Below are 12,196 nucleotides of genomic sequence, written 5' to 3'. Positions count from 1 at the left end.
CAGGTAGTTGTTGGCTTATTATAGTCACTTTCCCAGAAATAAAAGTGTTCAGGTGCCCAGATTTCCCGCCCCCCATCATTGTCCCCTAAACCAGTGATTTTCAACCTTTTTCATCTCATGGCTCACATAAACTAATTACTAAAATTCTGTGGCACACCCCCCAAAAGTATATTTTTTACAAAACTGACAATAGGTATAATTTTCACACCAGACAGCTATTATTGTGTTGGCTGTTGTCATTTTATTTACTTGACAATGTAACTGGGAAGTGGTCAGTGCCCCTGACTAAATAGTCAGGTATTGCATGTTTTAAAAATTCTTGTGGCACAACAGTGTGCCTCTTGCATCGCACTGGTTGAAAATTGCTGCTCTAAACTAATCAAAAATAAGAAAAAAATGTTTCTCAATGAGGACCCATAATGGTTTTTTTTTCTCTCATTTTCCTCTTCTCCCTAAATGATGGGAAAACCAGGGACTTCGTTCTCAGTACTTCAACTGCCTAACTTTTTAAGTTTCTAATCTTTTGTCTGCTACTATTTTCCTTCTGTAGCCCTGCCATGCTAACCAACCTATCTTATTTGAACTGGAAAAAAGATAAAGTAATTAATGATTGCTAAGTGCTTTGAAAAATACAAAGGACTCTATAGATGTCATGGGTTATTATTGCCTTCCAGTATAAGGAAACAGTATAATAAAAATAGATCATAAAATATCTTTGCTATCATGGTCACTACTCTTTTTGACAGTTAAAATTTACAGTTGCAGCCTGTTTGTTCAAAGCAATGAGGGACATGAAAACAATCCAGTCATTTTCATTTTCCATTTTTATTTTATCCTCATCCAAGGACTTTTTTTATTGCTTTTAGGGATAGAGGTAGGGAGAGAGGAGTAGAGAGAGAGAAACATTGATGTGAGAGAGAAGCATCCATCACTTGCCTCCCGTATGTGTCCAGACTGGGAATCAAACCTGCAACTTGGGTATGTGCCCCTTCGCTTAGAGGATGGTGCTCCAACCACTAAGCCACACTGGGCAGGGCAATCCAGTCATTTTCTAAAGTAGATAACCCTGATCAATTAAAAACAAAATTACTCTGGAGACATCAGTAACACATTTTGTGAATCCATGAGAGAATAACTCATCATGATCACGTTCAGTTTCTAATGACATCGCTGACTCTTCATCCACCCACAAGAACTTTTTCTGTAATGAATATGCTATTCATATATCTTCTACACAAAACAGTTTATATCACTACCAGGTGTTTATTTTTATGCATCATGAATCATAGCAGCAGGACTGTGGATAGGGAGAATAAATAATCCAGGTAACCTTGTGTTAGGTAGGGGGAAAAGTGTAAATGCATTATTGAGTTTAGAAAAAACTTTCTGATCAACTTAAATTAAAAGCTATTTGCTAGTTTTTCTATTATAATTGCAAATGGGACAGCATTTTTAACTTGCTAGGTGTAACTGCCATACCTGGAAGCCCACCTATTTCTTTGTGGTTGGGGAAGCCTCAGGATGTTACTAAGATTTTACAAATGATTAAGACATATGGCTATGGCTGCTGTGGCTCAGTGGATTGAGCACTGCCTGTGAACCAAAAGGTCACGGGTTCAATTCTCAGTCAGAGCACATGCCTGGGTTGCGGCCGGGTCCCCAGTGGGGAGTGTGCAAGAGGCAACCACACATTGATGTTTTTCTCCCTGTCTTTCTCCCTTCCACTCTGTCTAAAAATAAATAAATAAAACCGTTTAAAAAATCTATAAAAGACACATGGAGGGATGCAAAGAATTGGGTTTCTCTTTTTTACAGTCATACCCATTTTTCCCCTTTTCCCCCTCCTCCCAGCACCCCCTACTCCCTCAGGCAATCCCCCACCATTGTTCATGCCCATGGGTCATGCGTATAGGTTCTTTGGCTACTTCATTTCCTATACTGTACATTACATCCCCATGGCTATGCTGTAACTATTTGTACTTTTTTTTAAAAAAAATCTTTTTTTATTTATTTTTAGAGAGTGGGGGAGAGAGAAAGAGGAGAGAAACATCAATGTGTGGTTGCCTCTCACATGCCCCCCACCACTGGGGACCTAGCCTGCAACCCAGGCATGTGCCCTGACTAGGAATCGAACTGGAGACCATTTGCTTCAAAGTCTGGTGCTCAATCCACTGTGTCATACCAGCCAGTGCCTGATTGTACTTCTTAATTCCCTCACCTCTTCAACCATTCCCCTACCTGCCCCTCCCATCTGACCATGATGAAAACATTCTCTGTATCCATGATTATGTCTCTGTTCTACTTGTTTGCTTAGTTTGTTTTTTAAGATTCAATTGTTGATAGACATGTATCTATTGCCATTTTATTGTTCATAGTTTTGATCTTTTTCTTAAGTTCCTTTAACATTTTATATAATAATGGTTTGGTAATGAACTTCTTTAGTTTTTTCTTATCTGGGAAGCTCTTTATCTGCCTTTTGATTCTAAATGATAGCTTTGCTGGAAAGAGCAATCTTGGCTGTGGGTCCCCACTTTTCATGATTTTGAATATTTCTTGTCAATCTCTTCTAGCCTGCAGTTTCTTTTCAGAAATCACCTGACAGTCTTATGGGAATTTCCCTGAAGGTAACTAACTGTTTTACTCTTGCTGCTATTAAGATTCTGTCTTTATGTTTAACCTTTGGCATTTTAATTATGATGAGCCTTGGAATGGGCCTCTTTCTTTGACTGGATCTTTTTATGCTGTTGAGGTCCTCGCTAAGTTCCTTGAGCATCCTTATAACCAGTGTTTTGAATGCTGCCTCTGATAGGTTGCTTATCTCTCTTTTGTTTAGCTCTTTTTCTGGAGTTTTGATTGATTCTTTCATTTGGGCCATGTTTCTTTGTCTCCTTGTTTTAGCAGCATCTCTGTGTATGTTTCTATGTACTAGGTAGAGATTTTATGACTCCATGTCTTGATAGTGTGGTCTAATGTAGGTGTCCTATAGGGTCCATTGGCACAGCCTCTCCTATTCCTCAAGCTGGATACTTAAGATACACCCTTCATGTCAGCTGAGTATACCCTCCTCTGGTAGTTGAGCCTTGGTTGCTATTGGCAGATCAATGGGAGGAATTTATACAGACAAGTCAGCTACCGGGACTGGCTATGACCACTGACCACAAAACCCTGCCTTCCGTGGAGGATCAGCTGTGCGTGGGCAGGGTGGAGGTACTCTGATGTGGTCTGTAGCTTTCCACTGGGTGCACAAGCCCTGGGGTTTCCTGGGTGGTGCAGGCCAAAGTCAACCCCCATCTATGTTTTGCCTGGGGCCACCCTGTCTGAGTTATAAATCAGTCTGAGATGGCTGCTACTTGTGCTGGGCTTGGAGATTTCATGGTGAATCCAAGCTGTGAATCTAGGCTGGTTGATGCTTGTGCCATGCCTGGGGCCACTTAGCAAGAGGTACGGGGACTGGGGGCTCTGAGGCTGGCTGTTGCTTTTTTTTGAGAGTATTTAGTAAGTTGTGAAGCATGGGCTAAGACCAGCCATTTATATGGAAAAGCAGCTTGGGTGATATATAAGGTGAGTGGGAGGAAGTCTCTGCGGATCTCCAGGGCCAGGCAAATAGTGTTAGCCAGGTTGATGGAGTCTCAGATATGGTACCAGCCTGCTGGCTCTGTGGCTCTGTTGTGGGAGGGTTCAGAAAAGGGACATTGGCCTTTGCCAACATTTCTGTCTGGGAGAAAGCTGTCCCTGAGCTCTTGCCTTGATGTTGGACATTTCAGTTTCTCCCTGTAAGCCACTGGTGCCTTTCAAGCTGCTACCCCAGTGCTGAAGCTCAGAGGGAGTGAGTCTGAGTAAGTCCATGTGTGGATTCTTTAAGAGGAACTGCTTGGAACTCCAGAAGTTTCTTCCATTGACACAATCCCCACTGTTTTTTTTCAGTCAGAAGTTATGGGGCTTCCAGCACTTGGCTATTATAAATTGTGCTGCTATGAATACTGGGGTGCATAGGTTCTTTTGGATTGGTGTTTCAGGGTTCTTGGGATATAATCCCAGCAGTGGAATTACCATGTCAAAAAGATGGGAGGGAATAATGGGGGGGAAAGGGGAAGGGTTTTCAGGAACATCCATAAAGGACACATAGACAAAACCAAGGGGGGATGGGATTAGGGGAGGGAGTTGGGGATGGCTGGGAGGGAAATGCAGACAACTATATGTGAACAACAATAAAAAAAGCAAAGCAAAACAAAACAAAAAATAAGTTATGAAGCTTATCTTCCCGGCACTGGAACCTTGGGCTGGGGAGCCTGGTGTGAGGCTGAGACTCCTTGCTCCCAAGATATCCCTCCCAAAATGTTATCCACCATATAAGGATGTGGGGCCAGCCCATTTTGCATCTTTGCCCCTCCTACCAGTCTGGATGGATGTGGTTTCCTTAATTCTACAGTTGTCAGATTTCCATTCAACTAGATTTCTGATGGTTCTAAGTAATGGTTGTTCTATATTTTTGTTGGAATTTTGATATGCTTGTATAAGGAAGTAAACTATGTTTACCTATGCCACCATCTTAACCAGAAGTCAGAATTGGATTTCTATTAGAGGTTCTGATCATATTTACAACCCAGGATTTAGGGTTGTTTTAAAGCCAAACTCATATAGAAGTGTTCAACAATTTTGAAATTGATCACAATTCTGTGCTATTTTTTCATCCCAACACTGCTCTCTGATTTGACAAAGTAATGTTGGCACCTGACACTATTCCTTAACTTTATTAAGTGAATATAATTAAGACTTATTTGTATTCAATTATTTACTTATCTGCTTCTTTGATTGTGCTTTCTCTTTTCATCAATACCAATTTTAGCTTCATTTAATCAAAGTGGTGAAATAATTAGGTAGATAAGAGATTTAAAATAAAACTGATGCACCAACCCTGATAAGACCCTAAGGCATCCCAGAATATTAACTTCCTTTATCACTGTTCTTCCTAAGGTTCACCTTGATTTTTATATGCTTTTTAACATTGGGGGGGGGTTACTGAGAAAGTCATTAAAGTCAACATGAACTGTCAAAAGGCAATTAAAGTTAACATGCTTCAATATTTAATATTATGGGAGGAACACCACATCTGTGACTTGCTGATATATGTAGAAGTTCCATATAGAATGAGAACCTGGGCCAAAATAATCATTTAATAGTATTCATTAGAGAAAAGAAAAGATCTTAGAATATGCATTTATTAAGCTTTTAATGTAAGTATAATAATACCTTATTTACTAAATTCTTGAGAGGTCTGAGATCATATAGTATTAGACATAGATTGACCCTGAATATCTTAGTCCAACTGTCTCCTCCAGAGGACCAAGGAAATACAGTGACTTTCTCAAAATGAGTTAGAGAAAGATGAGAGAGAGAGAGAGAGAGAGAGAGAGAGAGAGAGAGAGAGAGAGAGAACACGCAAGTGAGTGAGAAATAGAAAAAGGCTTCTGGACTTGTAGTGAGAGCTCTTTCCATTACATATTGACAGAAAATGGAGGGGGTATTTCATGGCACAGTATCCAGAACTCCCTCCAGTTCTCATTTTGTGACTCTTGGTGCGGCATCTTAGTATACAAATCTTCCCTCCCTCTCTTCACCTCCTTCACAACCAGGTCATGGGTACATGATCCAGCACATGTTCTCAACTGGAACTTTGAATCTTGGACTAAAGAAAAAGAGTCAGTGAAATGAGATGCACGGTGCTGTGATCCACCAGCATTTCTGATTGTGTCATGGTGACTAGCCCCAGTGGTGGCTGTGGACTAAGTTAGTAGCAACATCCTAACACAATCTCCTGCTGCATTGTCTCCCTACTTTCTCCTTTTTGATTAAGCATTCCTTTCCAGATTTTCTGTTAATTCTTTACATTCCTTGATGACTTCACACTAAATCATTTTTTCCTGAAAAACCCTGACCGATTCAGAAATTGGTACAACAAACTGAACTGCAGGCAACTGACTTTCAAGAAAAAGTGATAAAACCAGGGGTTGGTCGACTGACATTAAAATACCCTCTTAGAAATACAGTGGTGAAATAGCTGATTAAACAATTGCGTATGGTCACCTGGAATGTTAATTGAGTGAGTATGATTTAAGGAGAATAGTGTGAAGGTCATGAGGAGTTCAGTGACATCCAATGAGGTAGCTGTTTCTTGTAGTGAATAGCTAAATGGTAATAAAAATCAATGTGTTGTGGCCATTCAAGGCTTGACAGGTTCATGGTATTTGTGCAGACAGAAGAATATTCATGGAGCCATTGGGATGTCTGGCATGCCTTTATTCAAGGGTGGGTGAGCCATACATGCTGCAAGCCACATGTCCCCCTGAATGTCTTTGTGTGGCACATGTTGTGGCCCTTGCTCTCCAGTGTGGCACCCAGAAGGGAGCCCCTAGCCCCTTTTTAAATACTAGAACAAACAAAGCTGGCCTCAAGCCACAAATTACATACCATAGCATAATTCTGTGCATGTGAGCCCACTTCATGTTATGGGAACAGTTTATCAGACCCAGTCTCAAGGTTATGAGAACACTACCTACCAGGGCCATTTAAGGTTATGGGAACACTGCTCCCCTTAGTTACCACTGCTCCCCTTACTTCCCCACCTAGGTGGGGAAGCCAGACTGCCTCCACTTACCATACAGTCATCTACCTCAGCAGATCTGAGATGGTCAAAGACAAACTCAGCCTTTAGTTTGATCCTGTGTGCTGATGAATTACAGTATCAGGGGTATTCACATCTTGGCAGGTTTCTTAGGTGCATATTGTGGCATTGTGTGGGTTAGACTAAAAGCTGAAAAAATTTACATGGTAATATATGAGAGGATTTAGAGGACCCTAAGAATGCTGAACCTTTAGTTCTCATTGGATCTCCCTTGCCAAGCTCAAGAAATCTCTCCTAGCTTGTCTGATGAAACTGTTCTTCCCTTGAGTGAAGATGCTCTTTTACCTGAAGGAGTTACCTTGCAAGATGAAGTCAGTTCTCTTCATCCTCCTCCCTTCTTCACCAGTTTTCAAGATTGTCTGATTTCTACATGACACTGGGATGGGGGTAGCAATGACAAAGTCAAAAGCCAGAGAAGATCAAAGAAGTCCTAGATTTCTAGTTTATATTGGAAAAATTCTGGGATGTGTGTATGGGAACAGAGTATAAGGATGCTTGATCAAAGATGAAAGATGTAATTTTAGATTGGCCTGGGTCCAACAATTCAAGACTCACTGCAGATTGAGCAGCTGTATTGAATCTGAGGGGTGAAGAAAGAAATGCTCCAAATGGAAAAAACTTTAAGCAGTACCCTTCACTGGCATTTTATCAGGAGAGAGAGACTTGATGCATGGATCTAAATCAATTCACGAACAATGGTTAGTGGCTTGGCCAGATGATTAGGGACATAGATGGAACAAGATTAAAGACTGGAGACAAGGAGTTTTCAAGAAAAATGTAGGTGAACTTCTCAAAGAGTGAGAATGTCAATCTCCCTTATGAATGCACATGAAAAGAGACACCATGTATAAGAATCTTTTATATCTCTCTCATTTATTACTCCATCCATTATAAAAATGTTACACTGCATTTTAGGGACATAAATGTCCCTAAATGTCCTATATAAATAAGAGCTGAAAAATACCAACATTGTATTGATAGAAATGTTCAATGAAGTTTAAGTATTAACAGCCTAATAGGTAGGTGTTCTGTCAGGAAAACTTTGATTAGGGCATTTTATTGGGTGGGCTTATATATTTTTTTGACTTCCTAGCATTTGAACCCTCAAGTAGATTTGTGGACCTTAGTCTTGCTCTTTTGTATAAAGATCTAGAGAGATAAAGGGATCTTCCTAAGAACAGGAAATGGAGGAAAGAAATGAGGGAGAGAAGACAGAGAACTGGAAATGAAAAAATAAATCCTTACTCTTATCTAGTAGTCTTACTGTTGCACAGTAATAAAAGAAATTTAGGGAGTCATCTGTTAATGGAGATTTGTCTTTTTTAGAAGAGACAGAGAACTGCCTTGTTTTTAAAATTGTTTTTATTGATGTAATAATGGTTAATAACATTATATATTTTGGGTGTGCAACATTATAATTTGATATCTCTATGCTCTATTGTGTGCTTGCCACCAAAAGTCTAGTTTCCTTTCATTACCATATATTTGACCTGCCTTGTTTCTGAACTCTTTCTTAATATTGACAAATCCTCAGATGTGTGAGTCTTGAAAGAAAGCAGCAACCCAGTTCCCACTAGGGAAGCCAAAAGCAATAGTCTCTGTTTCCAGACCTTGGCAAAGAGGGCAAACTAGTAGGTGAACTAGCCTCAGCCAATTGGATGTTTCCTCCACCTCAGGACTTCGTTCTTGAAAATGTGACCAAAAGATGATGGGGCAATGAGATTAGAAGCATGGTGAAAGCAGTGGCTACATCCAGCAGTGGTGTCCTAGCCATGCTGTTCCTGCTGGGTAGCCTTCCTCAAGCTCTGCATTTTTATGAGCCTTATTCTCTATTATTTCCACTGATTCTGTGTACTACCTGATAGTTTCAGTGCTAGATATCTACCTAGGGAAGTCGATTTATATGGGCTACCTCAATGTGCCCTCATATTTTTACAGGGTGCAGCCAAGAGCGGGGACCCCAAATGGGCATTTAAAATGGGGTCCAGAACTTAAGGTGTCCAGGAGATTTTAAGATGTCTTCACCCGCCCCCCTCCACCAAGGTGTGGGTTGGGGGAAGGGACCAATGGAGCAGGGCCTTTGAAAGCTGTTTTTCATAGCAACAGCCTTGCAGCTAACCTCTGGCGTGGTCATTTAACATATCTATAGCCTTTGGCTGGTTGCTTAGATATGTTAAATAGGACTTCCATTCCCCATGCTCTGAGCCAGGGGAATGGAAGTAACTTCCCCACCAAGATGTGACTAGGGGCAGGTCCCCCAGAGCTACAGGGCCTGTGTGGGAGCTTGGAGAAGATTGGCTCCGGGACATGGGGCCACACCTCCCCAGACTCACAATGGCAGTCCAGTAAAGCTGGAAGGGTATGAGTTCTGGCATGTGAAGCCGAGTGTGGGAGGAGTCGGAAATGGGGCTGCAGAGGAAGATTGGCGCGGGGATTTAAACCGAGATTGCAGCAGCCATTGGAGGGAGAGAACCACACAGCTTTAGCAGAGTGAAGACTCCCGCGGCCCTGTGAGGGAGAACCACATGGCTCTGGCATAGTGGGGACTTCTGTGGCCCGGGGAAAGAGGACCACGTGCCTTTGCCAGAGTGGGGACCCTCGCAGCTTTAGAAGGGGAAACCACCGCCTGGTTTTAGCAGAGATCCCGGCGACTCAGCTGAGGGTGCTGAGAGCCCAGGGAGGTCTCCCAGTCGAGATCGAGTACTAACTGGGAATAACCAGAGGACTGCCTGAGCCATGGACTTCTATTTCCTTTCCTGAGATACGGTACTCTGGATTGGGCAAAAGGGGAAGGAAGGAAGGACTGTGTCTATTTGTGGGTGTTTTAGGGGACTTTAGGATTTTTGATAAAGACATTAGGTCACTACTTTAAGTTTGTATAGCATTAAATAAACATTTCCTTTCCTTTTCACGAATCTCTGGCATTGAGAGAGGTCTTTCCTCTGGCGGTGGACATAACGGACCTGGGGGCTTCTTTCAATAATAGTATATCATCCCAGGACCCCTTGTTTGTTCTGTAACAATATCTTCTAGCTTCTGGTGGGATTTGGCCATTGGAATCCCAGCTGGAGAATGGAGGGAATAGTGAATTCAGAATATTTACTATAATGGTTTCCCATGAAGTCATTTTGGGTTGGCTGTTGTTCAACAGAAATTCACTGTTCTTCTCAAGGTGGCCTACACTGCACATCTCTCTCTCTCCTTCCATGTTCTAATAAACTCTTCATCCCTTCATCTCTTTGAGCCAAGGGATAGTAACTGCTCCACTGGTGTTAATCCTGAGTCCTTGCATGATGCCTTGTTGCTGCCCCAATCCCCTTCCAACCCTCTGAAATTAGTTTCTTTCTAAGCAAACCCCTCTCCAATGATCTTAATAGGAGGGTGTCATCTGTTTGTCAGAAAACTTACTGATATGCCTTCAACTGCATTTATTTTCTGTTTAACTTTATGCCAAGGAAACCCAATGAGCTTAGCATTCTAAGAGGAGGAGAAAGAAATAAACAAAATCTCAGAGTTGGGATCAAAGGTGAAATTTTCAGTGAATGGTAATAAATGACACAGAATACAACCAAGAGGCCCTATTAGGAAAAAGTCACCCATGGGAAAGCATACATAAAAAAATAGCTCGAAATCTACTTAGAGTCTTCAAGCCTGGCTGCCAGTCACAAAATGGCAATGGCTACCAGCTGAATGTGAAAGGGAGCTTCTGTTCCCAGACATACAATTTTACTGAACAGTCAGGCCATTTATTTTTGTGTCTGAACAGTCGTTAGGCCCTCCCTCATTCCCTCCCAATTCATATGGTATTTTGCACAAAGCAAAATGTACACAGGTTTTTCCAAATGTCTCCTCCACAGTTTTCTTCACTGTCAGAGAGACACAGCTGCACCATGGAATGCTGGAATGCTGGAGCACAAGAAAGCTATTAATCTGGCTCCATCTAGATGTACCAAGTCTAACTGCAGGGCTGCCTCCAGTGTCATTTAAGGAGTATGTACAAAATAATACACGTTCAAAATCACAGACCATAAAACAAAGAATGAGAACTAAAATTATAAGGAAAAATAATCTGTAAAGAGCTTACTGAAATCTAGGCACTACTGATTTTGTACATATGATCTTATTTAAACCACACAATCCTGAAAATTAGGAGTTATTATCCTAATTTAACAGATGAGAATTAAGGGGCGAAGAGTAAGCAACTTTCCTAGATTACTCAGGTAATAAGTGGTAAAGCCAGAATTCTAAATCGTGCTACCCCACAATACTTACATCAGACAAAATAGACTTAAAAATAAAGGCCATAACGGGAGACAAAGAAGGTCAGTACATAATACTAAAGAGAATATAACTGTTATAAACATGTATGCATCCAACATAGGAGCACCTAAATATATAAAGAAAATCTTGCTGGACATCAAGGGAGAGATTGACAGCAATATAGTTATAGTAGGGGATTTTAACACCCCACTGATATCAATAGATACATATTCCAGACAAAAGAAATTAACAAGGCAACAGCGAACTTAAATGGCACGATGGATGGGATAGAATTAATTGATATTTACAGAACACTTCATCTCAAATTAGCAGAATATACGTTCTTCTCAAGTGCACATAAAACAGTCTCAAAGATAGACCACATGTTAGGACACCAAAAAAGTCTTCATAAATTCAAGATGTTTTAAATCCTATCAAGTATCTTCTCTGACCACAATGGTATGAAACTGGCAATCAATTACAATAAAAAACCTGGAAAACTTTCAAACACATGGAGGCTAAACAACATGTTATTAAACAATGAATAGGTTAACAATGAGATCAAGGAAGAAATAAAAAATTACCTGAAAATAAATGAAAATGAACACACAATGACCAAAAATCTATGGGACACAGCAAAAGCAGTCTCAAGAGGGAAGTTAGCAGCAGTACAGGCCTACCTCAAGAAGCAAGAGAAATCTCAAAATAATCTAACTCTTATTCAACAGAGTACTGGAAGCACTAGCCACAGCAGTCAGAAAAAAAAATAAAAGTCTTATCAACTGGAATTAGAGGAAGTAAAACTGTCATTATTCACAGGTGACATGATATTGTATATAGAAAACCCTAAAGTCTCCACCGAAAAACTACTTGCTCTAATACATGAATTTGGCAAAGTAGCGGGACACAAAATTAATATTCAGAAATAGGTGGAATTTTTATACATCAACAATGAACTATCACAAAGAGAAAGTAAGAAGACAATCCCATTTACTATTGCAACCAAAAAGAATAAGGTACCTAGGAATAAATTTAACCAAGGAGGTAAAAGACTTGTAGTTGGAAAATTATAAGATACTGAAGAAAAAAAATGAGGAAGATACACATAAGTGGAATATATGCCATGTTCATAGATAGGGAAAATTAATATCATTAAAATATCCATGCTACCCAGAGCAATCTACAACTTCAATACAATTCCTATTAAAATACTAGCCCTGGCTGGCGTACATAGCTCAGTGGACTGAGTGCAGG

Source organism: Phyllostomus discolor, chromosome X (genome assembly GCF_004126475.2).
Source record: "Phyllostomus discolor isolate MPI-MPIP mPhyDis1 chromosome X, mPhyDis1.pri.v3, whole genome shotgun sequence".
NCBI classification, from domain to species: domain Eukaryota; kingdom Metazoa; phylum Chordata; class Mammalia; order Chiroptera; family Phyllostomidae; genus Phyllostomus; species Phyllostomus discolor.
The sequence above is the reverse complement of the archived record's forward strand: the minus strand, read 5'-3'. Positions refer to the sequence as shown.